At 40.4% G+C, this 14553-nt stretch overlaps 1 protein-coding gene and 1 long non-coding RNA gene across 5 annotated transcripts in view; one reads left to right on the forward strand and one right to left on the reverse strand.

Annotated features, from left to right (window-relative positions):
- Positions 1-5020, reverse strand: part of LRFN5 (leucine rich repeat and fibronectin type III domain containing 5) — a 161997-nt gene extending 156977 nt beyond the window's left edge. The window contains exon 1 of one of the 2 annotated variants that reach the window (XM_075844280.1): positions 2800-5020. The gene's annotated coding sequence lies outside the window, so the exon portion shown is untranslated. The remainder of the gene's footprint in view (positions 1-2799) is intronic. The other variant, XM_075844279.1, reaches the window with a different exon arrangement.
- Positions 3639-14553, forward strand: part of LOC142664876 (uncharacterized) — a 155483-nt gene continuing 144568 nt past the window's right edge. The window contains exon 1 of one of the 3 annotated variants that reach the window (XR_012851399.1): positions 3639-5215. This is a non-coding gene — a long non-coding RNA (uncharacterized LOC142664876). Of the gene's footprint in view, positions 5216-5251; positions 5407-14553 lie in introns of those variants that run through there. The other 2 variants (XR_012851400.1, XR_012851401.1) reach the window with 2 other exon arrangements.

Consider the following 14553-nt stretch of genomic DNA (forward strand, 5'->3'; position numbering starts at 1 on the left):
CTATCTATCTATCTATCTATCTCATATCTATCTATCTATCTATCTATCTATCTATCTATCTATCTATCTATCTATCTATCTATCTATCTATCTATCTATCTATCTCATATCTATCTCATATCTATCTATCTATCTATCTATCTATCTATCTATCTATCTATCTATCTATCTATCTATCTATCTATCTATCTATCTATCTCATATCTATCTATCTATCTATCTATCTATCTATCTATCTATCTATCTATCTATCTATCTATCTATCTATCTATCTATCATCTATCTATCTATCTATCTATCTATCTATCTATCTATCTATCTATCTATCTATCTATCTATCTATCTATCTATCTATCTCATATCTATCTATCTATCTATCTATCTATCTATCTATCTATCTATCTATCTATCTATCTATCTATCTATCTATCTATCTATCTATCTATCTATCTATCTATCTATCTATCTATCTATCTATCTATCTACTATACCTAATGCCTCTCTAGTAATTAACTTTCATAATTTGTCTTCACAATCTGGTTTTATGTTCCCCTTTTTCTCTCTCTCCTTCAGTCTCTCTATATCCATCTCTTCCTCCATTCTTTCTTCCCTTTCCCTTTCTATCGCTTTCTTTCTTTTTTAACTGTCCCTTTGCCTCATCCAGTTCACCTCTCTGTCTCCATCTGTCTCCTTTTCTGTTTCCTTCATTCTTTTTTCTCTCCTTTCTCTCCCTCCATCTCTTACTTTCTCTCCCCCCTTCCTTGCAGTTGTATAATGAGAATTCTGCAATCTGAATAAACGGCATGTACAGGAATCCTTTCAGAGGCGGGGGAGAAAAAAAATGTCAGGCTGCTCTGATTCCATGTAAATCCTGGCTTTGAATGCAGCTACAGGGCACCCAAAATGGCGTGAGCTCATTTTGTAACAAATCTCAGGGATCACAGTGGGAAAAGAACTCAGATTATGGGGGGGGGGGGGCTGTTTGGGGGGGGGGGGGGTTACAGGGCTAAGAATTAGCAACATTGTATATGTCATAAAGGCAATTCTATCTAATTGGTATCTGTGAGTGATCCAGAGAATGGAAAGAACACGTCCTATTTTGTTGCCTAATCCGTTAGATAAGGAGTCATCCTGTTCTTCTGCATATGGATTACCATCTCTCTATACATTAAATCCATATTACACTCATCAAGGCCATTTGACCATTAACCAATGGATGCTACAGTTAACTAAACTACAAATATTATTTTTTTTTCCAAGGAGCATATGGCATAGGCAGAATGAGCAGACAAGAAGCAAATACCTGGTATTTATTAATGAAATAGATTTATTTATCATCTGCATTCTACATGGAGTCATTTTATATAAGAATCCCAAAGAAATCCTGACGACGGCTGGTACGTGTCACCATATATACATTGCTATAAACGAGGTACTAACACCCTTAAATCAATGCAAGTTCTGGGGTCCCTTGCAAAACTCCATCTATTGCATATACATAGAGGACCATTAAAAGAACTGAAGACATAACATTTTACTCAAGGTGTAGAAGGGGCACAAACATTTATCAACAAGTATCCCAAATGAATTAACAACAGCACCTTATTTAAGGGGATGGGAAAGGGAACACCAACTCAAGTATTTTAATGTACAATTCAAACAATATATTTTGCAAACATGGTATGTGTCATTGGAAACTGGCAAAGGAGTGGTTAAAGCAAAAAGGTTGAAGAGAGCCTTAAAAGTGGCCCACTGGCACCCCCAGCCTGCCAACCTTGGAAACAGCACCTCCTTGTTCTATTCTTATCCTGCTGCCAACAAATGCCTTCATATGGAAATGTGTCAAATGTACCAACTAAAGAAAAGAAATAAGACCCCCCTTCCAAATAAGAAAGATGGAACATCACCCTCTTCCACCCTGGCCAAATCTTAAAGGATGCGAGGGCAAAGTATCTGAGAAGCTTATATTACAAAGGTGACTGCTGTAGAACCCCCAGACAGATAAAGCATAATGCATCTAAATTATTAACCTGTTATTCTCCATAAACATGAAACATTGATGAGACCATCTTGTAAGGCAAGTGCATTATCCTCTTCACTTTATCCCCCCACCCCCAAAAAAATAAATAAATAATCAAACCTCCAATCCTCCATTTCTGGTCTCACAGTCATAAAATGGATTATTTGATGACTCCAATCAACCTCATGCTATGGATATGCACTACTACCATGCAAGAGCTGAATGTTTGTCAGAACAACCCCCCCTCAGCCATCTGCTTGTATTACATAACTAGAACAATCACATATGCATGTCATTAAAAGTCTCAGTAAGTGCTAGTTTATGGAGAAATCCTATAGTCTAGTGCAATCCCTATGTTCTGACATGGTGGGTCGATATTAGTCTATAGCGCACCAACACCCAAATCCTGCCATAAGACCTTGTCCCCCATCTCTATGGCTGTCTAGCTTGTATATTTCTGATTTCAGTAAGAGATGAGCAAATTTCTACAACGCAGAATTGAAGGTTGGATGGAGAGACTTGGTTTCCAGCTAAAGTCCAGGAAGCTATGTAACTGATCTCCCATTGCAGGGTTAGATTAAGTGCCCCTGTATAGATTTATTTTCCATTTAATAGAAATTATTCTGCTAGAACATCATACAACAGGAACCCCTGGGTATTTCAGCTCACTCTAACAAATGCGAAAAAGCATTAATAAGTAAAGCAGTCTGCAATGCAGCTGAGCCATAAGACACAAGATCACAACACAATTTGATAGAAGGATTAAGCTTTGTGTTTACCTGTCGCCTCTGGAGTAAAGAGGATTGCAGTCAGACTTTTTACCTGCAGATAAAATGATAACAGGGTGCCTCAGGGAGAATCTCACAGGCTTGCAAATTGTTTTCCGGTAACTTCTGTGCCCTTTGCCATTACCCAGCGTTGGCATTCTAGAATTCTAGCCTTGATTTTCGCTAGAGGTAATCCACATAATGCTCCATTAAAATAGATGACAGCAGGAAAATGTGTAGGAATCAGAGCAGTTGCAAGGAGATTGTGTGGGTACAAACATCCCCCAACACGGACAGGAGGGCTGAGACCACCACCATGTGTATAGCATGCAGCCTGTTCACATGAGAAGACACCTTTATCCTGCAACCTGGTCAAATCCAACCAACAACTTGCTCTGGTTGACACATTATTTTGCACTATTCAACCACAATAGTTTAGAAAGGCTTTTAAGCATCACCTTCCAGAAGTAAATCCAAAAGAGACAATTAAGTTTTACCAGCACCTGGTGTAGACAGTAAACAGATACAAGATTGGAGCTTTGACCTTGTAATGTACCTGATCCTGGTGAATCCTTAAACCCGTCCTGTAATGCAAGCATCCTTGTCAAACAACATAATGCCCATACCCGGACAGCACCCACTGGTAATGGCAGCCATTGGGTGAGCCAAGCTGTTTTGCACTTGTAATCCAATGGCTTGTTATCTGCTACTTGTAATACATTAGCACCAGAATCAAATGCTGGGAACATAAAGTGGTCGAGGTCGCTGGCTAAATTGCTGTGTGAGGTGCTAAATCAGACCCCAGTCCTATCCAAGGTTCTGATCCAGATTGTGCAAAAGGGTGGGGGCAATCCAAAAGCGTTTATTAGTGTGCCGTGGTAGATCCTTGTCCAGGGAGCTGATCCAGATCACTGCATAAGCTGCTCAGATGGATCTATTCAATGTGCTGATCAGGGTCGTTATCCATGGTGCTGAAAGAGATCTATTCAATGTGCTGATCTGGATCGCTGTCCATGGTGCTGAAAGAGATCTATTCAATGAGCTGATCTGGATCGCTGTCCATGGTGCTGAAAGAGATCTATTCAATGAGCTGATCTGGATCGCTGTCCATGGTGCTGAAACAAATCTATACAAGGAGCTGATCTGGATCGCTGTCCATGGTGCTGAAACAAATCTATACAAGAAGCTGATCTGGATCGCTGTCCATGGTGCTGAAACAAATCTATACAAGGAGCTGATCTGAATCGCTGTCCATGGTGCTGAAACAAATCTATACAAGGAGCTGATCTGGGTCACTGTCCATGGTGCTGAAAGAGATCTACGCAAGGTGCTGATGTGGATTGCTGTCCATGGTGCTGAAGGTCAACAGCAGGTTTTAATCCTCCACCTTCCAGTCTGCAAATTGAGCTGCACTCTGGTTCTGAGGGTTCAGGGGGGCTAGAATTTAGGGCTGTAAATATAAGCATCAGACACTAGATACTGCTTTTCTTCCAGGATCTATCACACTAGACAAAGCTACAGATCCACTTGTCGAGAATGACATAAAGAATACCCTCTTCAAAAGGCTGCTCCCTCCACCCCCTGCCTCGGTATAACAGCTCACACATGCTGTACACAGGGCAAGTCAGTCTTGCAAACAAGCCTCCGGAAGCTTCTGGTGTGGGATACAGGTCTGAGGGTCTCTCTCATCCAGCAGTGACAAAGCCATTCCTGCGCATTGAGGGAGCGTTTCACTCTGCATTAGGCAAGCCTCCTCTGCAAGCTGAGCCAACGTCTCTGCAGTGAGAGCGATCAAGTGGCTGAGATAGGAAAGTCAGATCAGATCTCAGCAGGCAGGATTGCACAGCTGCACCTAGTACTTCCCCCAGTACAGCCTCCACGCTGAGTTAATCCTAAGAGTGATTGAATGCCACAAACGTGTCGCCAGTCCCCAGGAGGAAAAAAAGGGGGGACCGTCTGCAGATCCTTTTTTTTTTTTCCTGTTAAGCAGTCTAAGTGGATTATTTAGTAATAGAAATGATACAATCTAGAATAAGGTAATCCATCTAAATACACAAGTTTAGATGTAGCAGAGCCCATGGATTAACTGATTTTTCCTGCAGTCCTGTGTCACCATGAATTGAAAAATGACCAACTCAGCTCTGCAACATCTGTGCCTAAGCACAGTCAGGGTTAATGGACCCGATGATGCCATGCAATTATATATAAGCTCTGCTTATCGTCCAGGAAAATCCAGTATGTTGCATTTCTCCAGGCTGTTCTTTTTTTTTCCGTTCCCATATGCACCACTGAAAGCTACTTTTTCTGATTGGCTCCCAAGCTGTGCATTAGCCCTGCCTCATCCATGTGTTATCTGCATAGAGATCAGGCTTTTGCCTTGCACCCCTCCTCCTGCTATAGAATGTGGTTTGGGCTGCTTGGAATAGGAGTAAGTATCTGTGCTGTCTATCTTGTGTGGAAATCCACTAACTGCAGAAGACGCTTCATTATCGCTGCTGTGCATTGTGGATGTTTTTTTCTCATTCTATTTATATTTGTTTTTCTTCTATGAACTTTGCTGTTTTGAACACCACATTAACTCTTCACTTGCTGTTGGTCTTTCCAAGTTTTAATAAGATGGTAATGCTGATTTAATCTCTATTGTGGCACTTTGGGGTAATGATTTAACTACTGTGTGAGAATTGAAGCAGAATTGAATTGTTTAAATGTAGCAGAGTTGAGTTTGTTATCATATCGCAAGTATTTATCTACAGCTTATTACGTAAATCTACTAAACTATCACAATGTACTGACCATGCAGGCCACAAACAGTTAGGTAACAACTTCAGCTCTGCTACATCTGTGTCCATATGATTTTTGTTATGGTAGTCTATGGAATTGCATTAAGTATTATTAGCCTTCGTTTTATATGCTCCTTGTGTAAGAAAGTATTGGGCTCATTAATAGTATGGGTTTGGCAGTTGAGTTGCCATATGTGGTTTAGTGTAATTCTATTTACAGGATTTCCATCTGGTTGTTGCATAGTATGTTGATATCTTATGCAAAGTATTCAGAGATTACTATCATTATCTTCCATTGTCTGGTCCATTAACCTGGATTGTGCTTCTAGAAGGATTATGTGATTCTAGATTGGATCATTACTATACAATCTGAATGTATTTATGTTATAAGTGCTATATCTGAGGCCGCACTATCTTCACTCTTTATGTATGCCCAAAGAGCATGCGTGTTTCTACTTAAGTGGATTTTTGGCAAATATTTGCATTGATCATTTACTGTGAGTTCTTGATTGCCAATGCAAAACCTTCTTTAATATTATCATGCAGTCTTACAGTTAATATTATGCACACATAGAAAACTGACTGAATTAGTAATTCAGCTCTGCTACATCTCTATATATTGACACATTTTACTTCTTCAAGACAGAGGAACATTGCTACAAAAAACCCTAAACACTCTGTCAACCTATTGGTCCTGCTGGACTCTGCTTTGGTCATCTACCATACTTCTAAGGCTTTGTTCACATCGGCGTCAGAGCTCCGTTCATGGGCTCCGCCGGAGCTTTCCGTCAGGGGAACCCATGAACAGAATCCAAACTGAAACAAACCGAAACCATAGGATTCCGTTTGCATCACCACTGATTTCAATGGTGATGGATCCGGTGCAAATGGTTTCCGTTTGTCACCGTTGTTTAAGGGTTCCGTCGTTTTGACGGAATCAATACCGTAGTCGACTGCGCTATTCAACTGGGACAAATAGAAACTATTTGCACCGGATCCGTCACCATTGAAATCAATGGTGATGCAAACGGAATCCTACAGTTTACATTTGTTTCAGTTTGGAATTCGTTCATGGGTTCCCCAGACAGAAAGCTCAGACGGAACCCATGAACGAAGTCCCGACGCAGATGTGAACGAAGCCTTAGAAGTATGGTAGATTACCAAAGCAGAGTCCAGCAGGACCAATAGGTTGACGGAGTTTAAAAGTCCAGAAGGACACAGGTAGGGCATGTTACCGCTAACGCGTTTCGAATAAAGTGTTCTTACTCATAGCAGTGCTCGAAACGCGTTAGCGGTAACACGTCCTACCTGTGTCCTTCTGGACTTTTAAACTTATGTTCTAATAAAGCTCTTTTTTTATATTTTCAAATGTGGATATGCTGAGGATTTTTTCCACATTTTTCCATATATTGGATTCCTTGTCTGCCTGCAAACCCCCTCTTCCAATTGCACTCCGTTGAGGAACTACAGATCCCAGGATGAAGCATTGGGTGAGCACACCTGTGGCCTTTTGCTTTTGTCTTTTTCTTTTGCTCAGGTTGACGGAGTGTTTAGGGTTCAGAGAATTTACTTTAAACTTCACAATAAATTTTCAAAGTTTGATCCAATTTCAAGTAAACTGTGACAGGCTCGGCTGCGGAGTAGGACTGTTGAATAGAACACCTTAATGGACTAAACTTGACTGTTTACTGAAGCACATAATAAAGGGCAAATGCCGAGCAAACTTAATAGGCGTATAAAGGGTGATCAGTGGGAACATAGCTTTGAGTCCTTGTTCAATGCACTACATTGCTGCAGTCACTGTCACTGCATGAACACCCTTCATAGGCTTCCATCAGTGCACATAGAGGACTTACTGAGGCAGGGCTAATGCACAAGTAGGGAGCCTATCATTAAAAATAGCTTTCATTGGTGCATGCTGGAAATAGCCAGATACATAGCATATAATCAGAGCGGCATGCATGTACTATATCAGTGCACTTACACTACGGTACCACCTACTGCAAAGATCTTTGACCTTCTTCTTGGAGCTGCTCTGTTTTTTGTTTTTTTTGGGGGGTTTGTTGACTATATACTTCTTGTCCTGGGCTATAGTGGATGGATCCGCAGACTAAGACCCAGTCACATTGCAATATTAAAGGGACGCTTGACCCAATATGGTAGGATGCCTGCTTTATATTCTTTATTTAAACTGGTAAATTCTATCTATAGGATCACATTTAGTATTGTACAGTATAAAAGATTCTGCCGTTATTGGTCAGCGATGTGTTGGGATTGTTAATAAAATAATAAGCTTTTGTTAGCTATTGTGTAGACCAATGTTTCTAAGCCTAGTATCCTGTACCCAAAGAAGTAATATCTTAGTACCCCCTAGGCTATGAACATACCCTGTGCTGTGAAATAAAAGCACAACATGAGACCAGTATGAGTACCCCTTATGTATGTGTACGACAATGCGAGACCCTAGGATGTAGAAAACACTGACTTTTGTTCTAGTTAGAAATTGCATGTACTGCTTTGTTATGTATAAGCAGGGGTAGGGTATGTGCATGTATGTATGTGTATGTATGTATGTATGTATGTATGTATGTATGTGTATGTATGTTTATGTATGTGCGTGTATGTATGTGTATGTATGTATGTGTATGTATGTGCATGTATGTGTATGTGTGTATGTATGTGTATGTATGTATGTATGTGTGTGTATGTATGTTTATGTATGTGCGTGTATGTATGTGTATGTATGTGTATATATGTGTATGTATGTGCATGTATGTATGTGTATGTATGTGCATGTATGTATGTATGTGTGTGTATGTATTTGTATGTATGTGTATGTATGTGCATGTATATATGTGTATGTATGTGCATCGAGCTCTGCCGTTTCCGGAATTTCTGGCCACCTCTCCATTGATTTCCTTCCTGGATGCAGCGGCCAGTGGCAAGATGGGTTAGGGGGACACCCATTCGGACTCCCAGATTTCCCGCATCTATCAGACATTTTTGGCATATCCTGTCATGCCATAAATGTCTAAGTTGGGAATACCCCTTTAAGAGTTAACCATCACAGGAGATTCATCCATGGCCATTGAGTGTATGAGAAAAATGTGAAAACTGAAAAGAATATCTTATTTCTATGCTGACATGACAATTTTAAAGCCTAAAGCCTAATACTGTAATCCTGAGATTCTGATGACATCATGGGATCCAAATCACCAAACACATCAATATCTATATCCTGCGTTCCTTATATTACCAAAAAGTCATGTTTTATTTTAGTGGGAAATAATCTTGTAAATTCTAAATCCATGTGGCTTTTATGACTATGTTTAGAGGTTTTGTTTTTTTCGCTTTTTTTTTTTTTCTTTGAATAATCAGTATATTTTCTTTTCTTTCGTTTTTCCTTGATTAAATCGTATGGGCCCATCTGTTTGAAGCTGCTCTGGTGTAATGGTCGCTGTGTACACAATGCTTTGCTGATAATAGCTTGTGCAGGTTTTTAGTGTGATTCTGGTCCTGTCTGTCAAACTCTGCACACAGATCATAAAACAGCGCTGTCCGGTATTGAACCCCTCGCTGCAGAGCCGGCCGCTCATAATTCTCACTGCACAACAAACAATACCCCTTTTTATTGAATGTATCACTTTACTTGCGCATTCATTAGCGGTCATCCGCTCTACCTTGCGCCGTCACGGCGACTAACCACTCTAAGGAAGTGCTTGACAAAGGTCTATGTTTGGACTGAAACGTTGCACCCTGGTGTAGGAAATAAAAATAATTGTACTTGCAAATCTATCTCCATTGGTGTGTGTAGTACTTACTACAGTCACTTTACTTGAGGTTACTTTTTCTTTTATTGCTACGTCTAGTGTAGGGCTCTGCTTTGATTGGGATTGTGTAGCGTCCATGGCCGCGGACCGTCGGGACTACTTCACCCCCGGCAGCCGCAGGCATGGATCTGTGAGCGCTGACTTGCATCTCCTTCCCAGTGCTCACTTCCGCTCTAGTCCGCTGTGTCCCGTAGGGTGTGCACACACGCTCATGCCCAGACTTAAAGGGCCAGAATGCGCAAATGGTAGCATCATCATCTATTAGACCATGATTTCCCTGGACTATAAGAAGGGCCCTGCCCCTTTGCTCATTGCCTGAGCGTTGTTAGCATTCCCATGTCCATCTAGCAAATGGTCCCTTAGTGTTATCCTGTTCCCGCTGCTACCTGTATCCTGTATCCCGTGCTGTGTTCTTGTTCCTGAGCCTGTTAGTGTTGGAGTCATGTCCTACTGCACCTGCTGCCTTCAGCCACATCCAGTTTCATCCGCCACATCTGGCGCAACCTGCTGCACCCACCTCCATCTGTGTAAAGCCTCGGCCACTGTCTGGACTATTCAGGTACCCTAGTGCGGGATTTGATTGGGTGCTCTGTTGCTTGGCCAGCTGCCTCCCTGCTACGGCGGTGCTGCCTAGTAGGTGCACATACCCACAGACCATGACACATTGTAGCCAAATATAAGGCTATGGAAATAAATTTAAAAAAAAACACAACCTCTAATTCTCAATGTAAGAAACCTACCATGTACAATGTCAAGGAAAGGTTACATGACTATTTCTTCAATTAAGTAATATTGTGACCTAAGCCTAATGATTAATTTGGAAATATTATCCATATAAAGTATTAAATAAAGCTCTTTAGGTAGTGCCCTTACAGGGGAAAAAAAGTTAATTGGTAAAACATATGGATTTTCAATGGTTTATATGACATAGAGGCAGCTATTTTTGCTTCTATGGTGTCCATAGGGGTCGGGCAACTCAAATGTGCACCATGGTTTTTCTCTATGGGTAGTGCACACCACAACATAATCAAAAAAGGAAGGAAAACTTATCTAAGGATCATAATACCATTATCTTTTCTTAATAAAAATTTAGATAAGTAGGTCCTTAGATGGTAGTAGTGCCCACAGAACTGACAGGTCTATGCGTGGGTACGTCCTTAGTTGGTTTAGGTTCCCACATAGAGCTAAAACCTTGATGCATGTAATGTTCTCCATGTGGTAGTGGACCCCTACCCGCATAGAAGTAACATTTTGGGGCCCATGTGTGTGTGTTTGTTCTCAGATGGTGTTGATCCCCACATAATACCTAAAACCCAAGGTCTGTGTGGTCAACACACAGAGCTAAATCGTAGGTGTGTATAGATCTCCACATGATAGGATGGTAGAAGGAAATTTAGGAGGTCTATGTGTGTGGATGTCCTCAGATGGTATTCGACTCCACATAGTGTCAAAATCTTAGTTGTGTGCAAGGTTTTCCAATGGTGGTGGTACTTATATGGGTATGTAAGGTCTTCCAATGGTGGTGGTACTTATATGGGTAGGAAAGGTCTTCCAATGGTGGTGGTACTTATATGGGTATGTAAGGTCTTCCAATGGTGGTGGCACTTATATGGGTATGTAAGGTCTTCCAATGGTGGTGGTACTTATAATGGGTAGGTAAGATCTTCCAATGGTGGTGGTACTTATATGGGTAGATAAGGACTTCCAATGGTGGTGGTACTTATATGGGTAGATAAGGTCTTTCAATGGTGGTGGTACTTATATGGGTAGGTAAGATATTCCAATGGTGGTAGTACTTATATGGGTAGGTAAGATCTTCCAATGGTGGTGGTACTTATATGGGTAGGTAAGGTCTTCCAATGGTGGTGGTACTTATAATGGGTATGTAAGATCTTCCAATGGTGGTGGTACTTATACGGGTAGGTAAGGTCTTCCAATGATCGTAGTACTTGTGAGGGCTCCACATGGCACAGGTGAAATGTTCAATCTTTGGTTGTAGATTTAATTGAAAGTCTATCTTAATCCTGTACTACCCTTAATAAAAAAATGTAATTACCTTTAATGGAGTATTAAGAAAGGACTGTCCCCACAAGGCAGATCCCAGTCATAGGTTCCTGCAATGTAATAAAACATGTCATCTCCACTGGGGCACGGGCTGTAAGTGAATATATTCTCTGTACAGTATTGGGTCACCTTTGTATAAATAACATTAGACTCTTTACTTGCTGCATTTTTCATCTTTGTATGTTTATGCAGTGACGGAGGTCTCCTGGGGGAGAGGTTACACTGGAGATTGGTGCAAAGTACAGTGTTTTATCATTACTGATGTCTCGTATTAACTCATGCCCTGAGAAAAGCAAGAGTCAGCAATGTGATTAGCTTACTGAATTGGTGTCAGCTAGCACTGTACTGCAACACGGGTCACATTAACCGTATTATGTAGCACAAATGAGGTCATCACTATGTGACATAATGAATGATGTGTACTTCTCCAGCCCGTTAATATGTATCTAATATTGGAAACATTTCATTCTAAAGTTATACAATAATAAATCTTCTGTGCTTCAAATATATACAAGAGTTTAGCAAAGTTTGTGTCTTAGGTGTTGAGATGATTTTGTGTTATAGGTTTTATTGAACTGATGAATGAAAAATTATGATGACAACATTTATGAGAATAACACAACACCAGATGGGTCATTTATGATAAGGATGACAGAATTACACAGGGATTTCACCGTACAGATTTTCTAACATATAGACAAGTCATAATGGAATTGGTGGGTGCATGTAAGATCTAAACCCCTCCAATTCTCAAACTGAAGGGGTAGTAAATATCTTGAGTGCCCTAATTAGGGTTCAATTAACCATTTATTATCATTCCTCCTCTTTTGTTGATCCATGGGGTATAGAACAACGCAAACCACTACTTATTATCCAAAATATGCTCCTTTGTTAGGCTTCATTCACATCTGCGTTGGGGCTCCATTCATGGTTTCCACCGGAGCTTTCCGTCAGGGGAACCCATGAACGGAATCCAAACTGAAGCAAATGGAAACCATAGGTTTCCGTTTGCATCACCATTGATTTCAATGGTGACGGATCCGGTGCAAATGGTTTCCGTTTGTCACCGTTGTGCAAGGGTTCAGTCGATTTGACGGAATCAATACCGTAGTCGTCTGCACTATTCATTCCTTCAAAATGATGGAACCCTTACACAACTGAGACAAGGAAAACCATTTGCACCGGATCCGTCACCATTGAAATTAATGATGCCCATGAACGGTGTCCCGACGCAGATGTGAACGAAGCCTTATATGTACAAAAACATTGCGAGGTGGCCCATTAGCTGACTACAGGTAGTCCTACAGAATAGCCAGTGGACCAAACAGCTATTAAAATGATCTGCATAGTTTCAGATCTTAATGGGCGTGTATACTTATGCAACTATGTTTTTTCATGATTAACAGTGGTAGACAATCACAGTGGCAGATATACACATCGAATATACTTAGCTAACTGGTAGTAAGAAAATATCCCTGCAAATAATGGTATGTCGTAAACTAAAGTACATAAAGCACTTTCACTAACCTACAAAAGAGAGAGCGCAGAACCCCCACTTTAAGAAGATTTATATTTATTCCTAAAGTTTAAACACACACATTAAAAATGAGTCCCACAACACAAACAGGACATCATCCATGGGTCATATAAATCACAGGAACATTGGAATGTTATAAATCTCTTCCGTTTTGTGTTTACAGCTCCTATGAAGAGCCATGTCACTCCATGGTTACAAACTACAAACAAACCCTATGTGGCCTGATTATCTATCATGTGTCATGCGTGACTTCACTCTTTTTGATCAACTAAACAATAGAGGAGGAGGCAGAGAGAAGTGACTGCAGGACCTGACTACACAGGGTTTGTTTGTAGTCTGTAAACATTGCAACACATAGGTCTGCATAGGAGCTGTATACACAAAATTTTAGTAGATTTAACAATTAAGATTATTTGCAAAGTTGTTTTTTTTTATTTTAGATGCGTTGGAGCAAATAAAAACGTGGTTGCAAAAGTCTACATACCCTTTAAGATCTGGAACTAACTAAATGCTCAGAATTTCGGAATTCTAGTAACTGCCCAGCCTGTTGACTACTATTTAGGAATGGGTCACCTCTTATATTCTGCCAGCATAAAAAATCATGCTTTGTAGTCAGGTTGTGTCTGTTTATGCTACAAATCACAATCAATAGATCCCAAGATCTACAGACGTACATGGTTAATATTTGTATTTACTTCATATGAGTTTTCACAATTTCTCATTTTGGAAGCGTTTCCCTGTAGGCATTAATGCAATGGGTAAAACACATCTTAATATTATGATTTTTTAAAATATTAAAAATAAATTCTCTGCAGTTTAAACCTTATAAAATTAAATAGATATAAAATTCTACTAATACTTGATGTTCATTTTTTTCATCGAACACCTGCGAAAAGGTGTAATTATCTCACATTCTGTTTCCAGCAGTGAAGCTAGATTTTAAGTTGGAAAAGCCCATAAGGAAGATATTTTTCCTAAAATAACATAACAGCCTTCAAGTATTAAAAGGGGTTCTCCACTTTGGACAATCCCTACTTGTTAGAGGGGACCATGACTATAAACTGATCACAAAGTGCCCTCCTGCTGGGACCCCCAGTGATCTGCTGGGATCTCTCGGGAGTCTGTCAGTAAGTGTTCAGTTTCTCTGCAGCGCCACCACAGGAGAAATGAAGCATTACACAGTGTCCATTCATATCAATGTGTTATGTGTGTAATACAGGACAGGTCCTCCAGAGACGCTCTGTGTAACCGCTCTCCACTCTGACTAAGAGATGAGGATCCTGAACAGAGAACCCCCCCTCTATTAACCCAGAATTTCCAAATAGGGTGTATGGTAATGGGTTTTCTAAACGGGACAATCCCTTTCTATATGTTCTATAAGGCATTTTGTACCTACTGTATAAGAGCCAAAACAGAGATCTGCTAACAAAGAGCTATTCTCGAATCTTTGCCGGCCCATGTTTTACATGGTCAGATATTAATTTCAATGGCCGGCATGTAATAATACATTCTGACCCCATGTATGGCTGTTCTCTGCTGTTTTTGCTAGGGGTTT

Source organism: Rhinoderma darwinii, chromosome 12, assembly GCF_050947455.1.
Source record: "Rhinoderma darwinii isolate aRhiDar2 chromosome 12, aRhiDar2.hap1, whole genome shotgun sequence".
In the NCBI taxonomy this organism is placed as follows: Eukaryota; Metazoa; Chordata; class Amphibia; order Anura; family Rhinodermatidae; genus Rhinoderma; species Rhinoderma darwinii.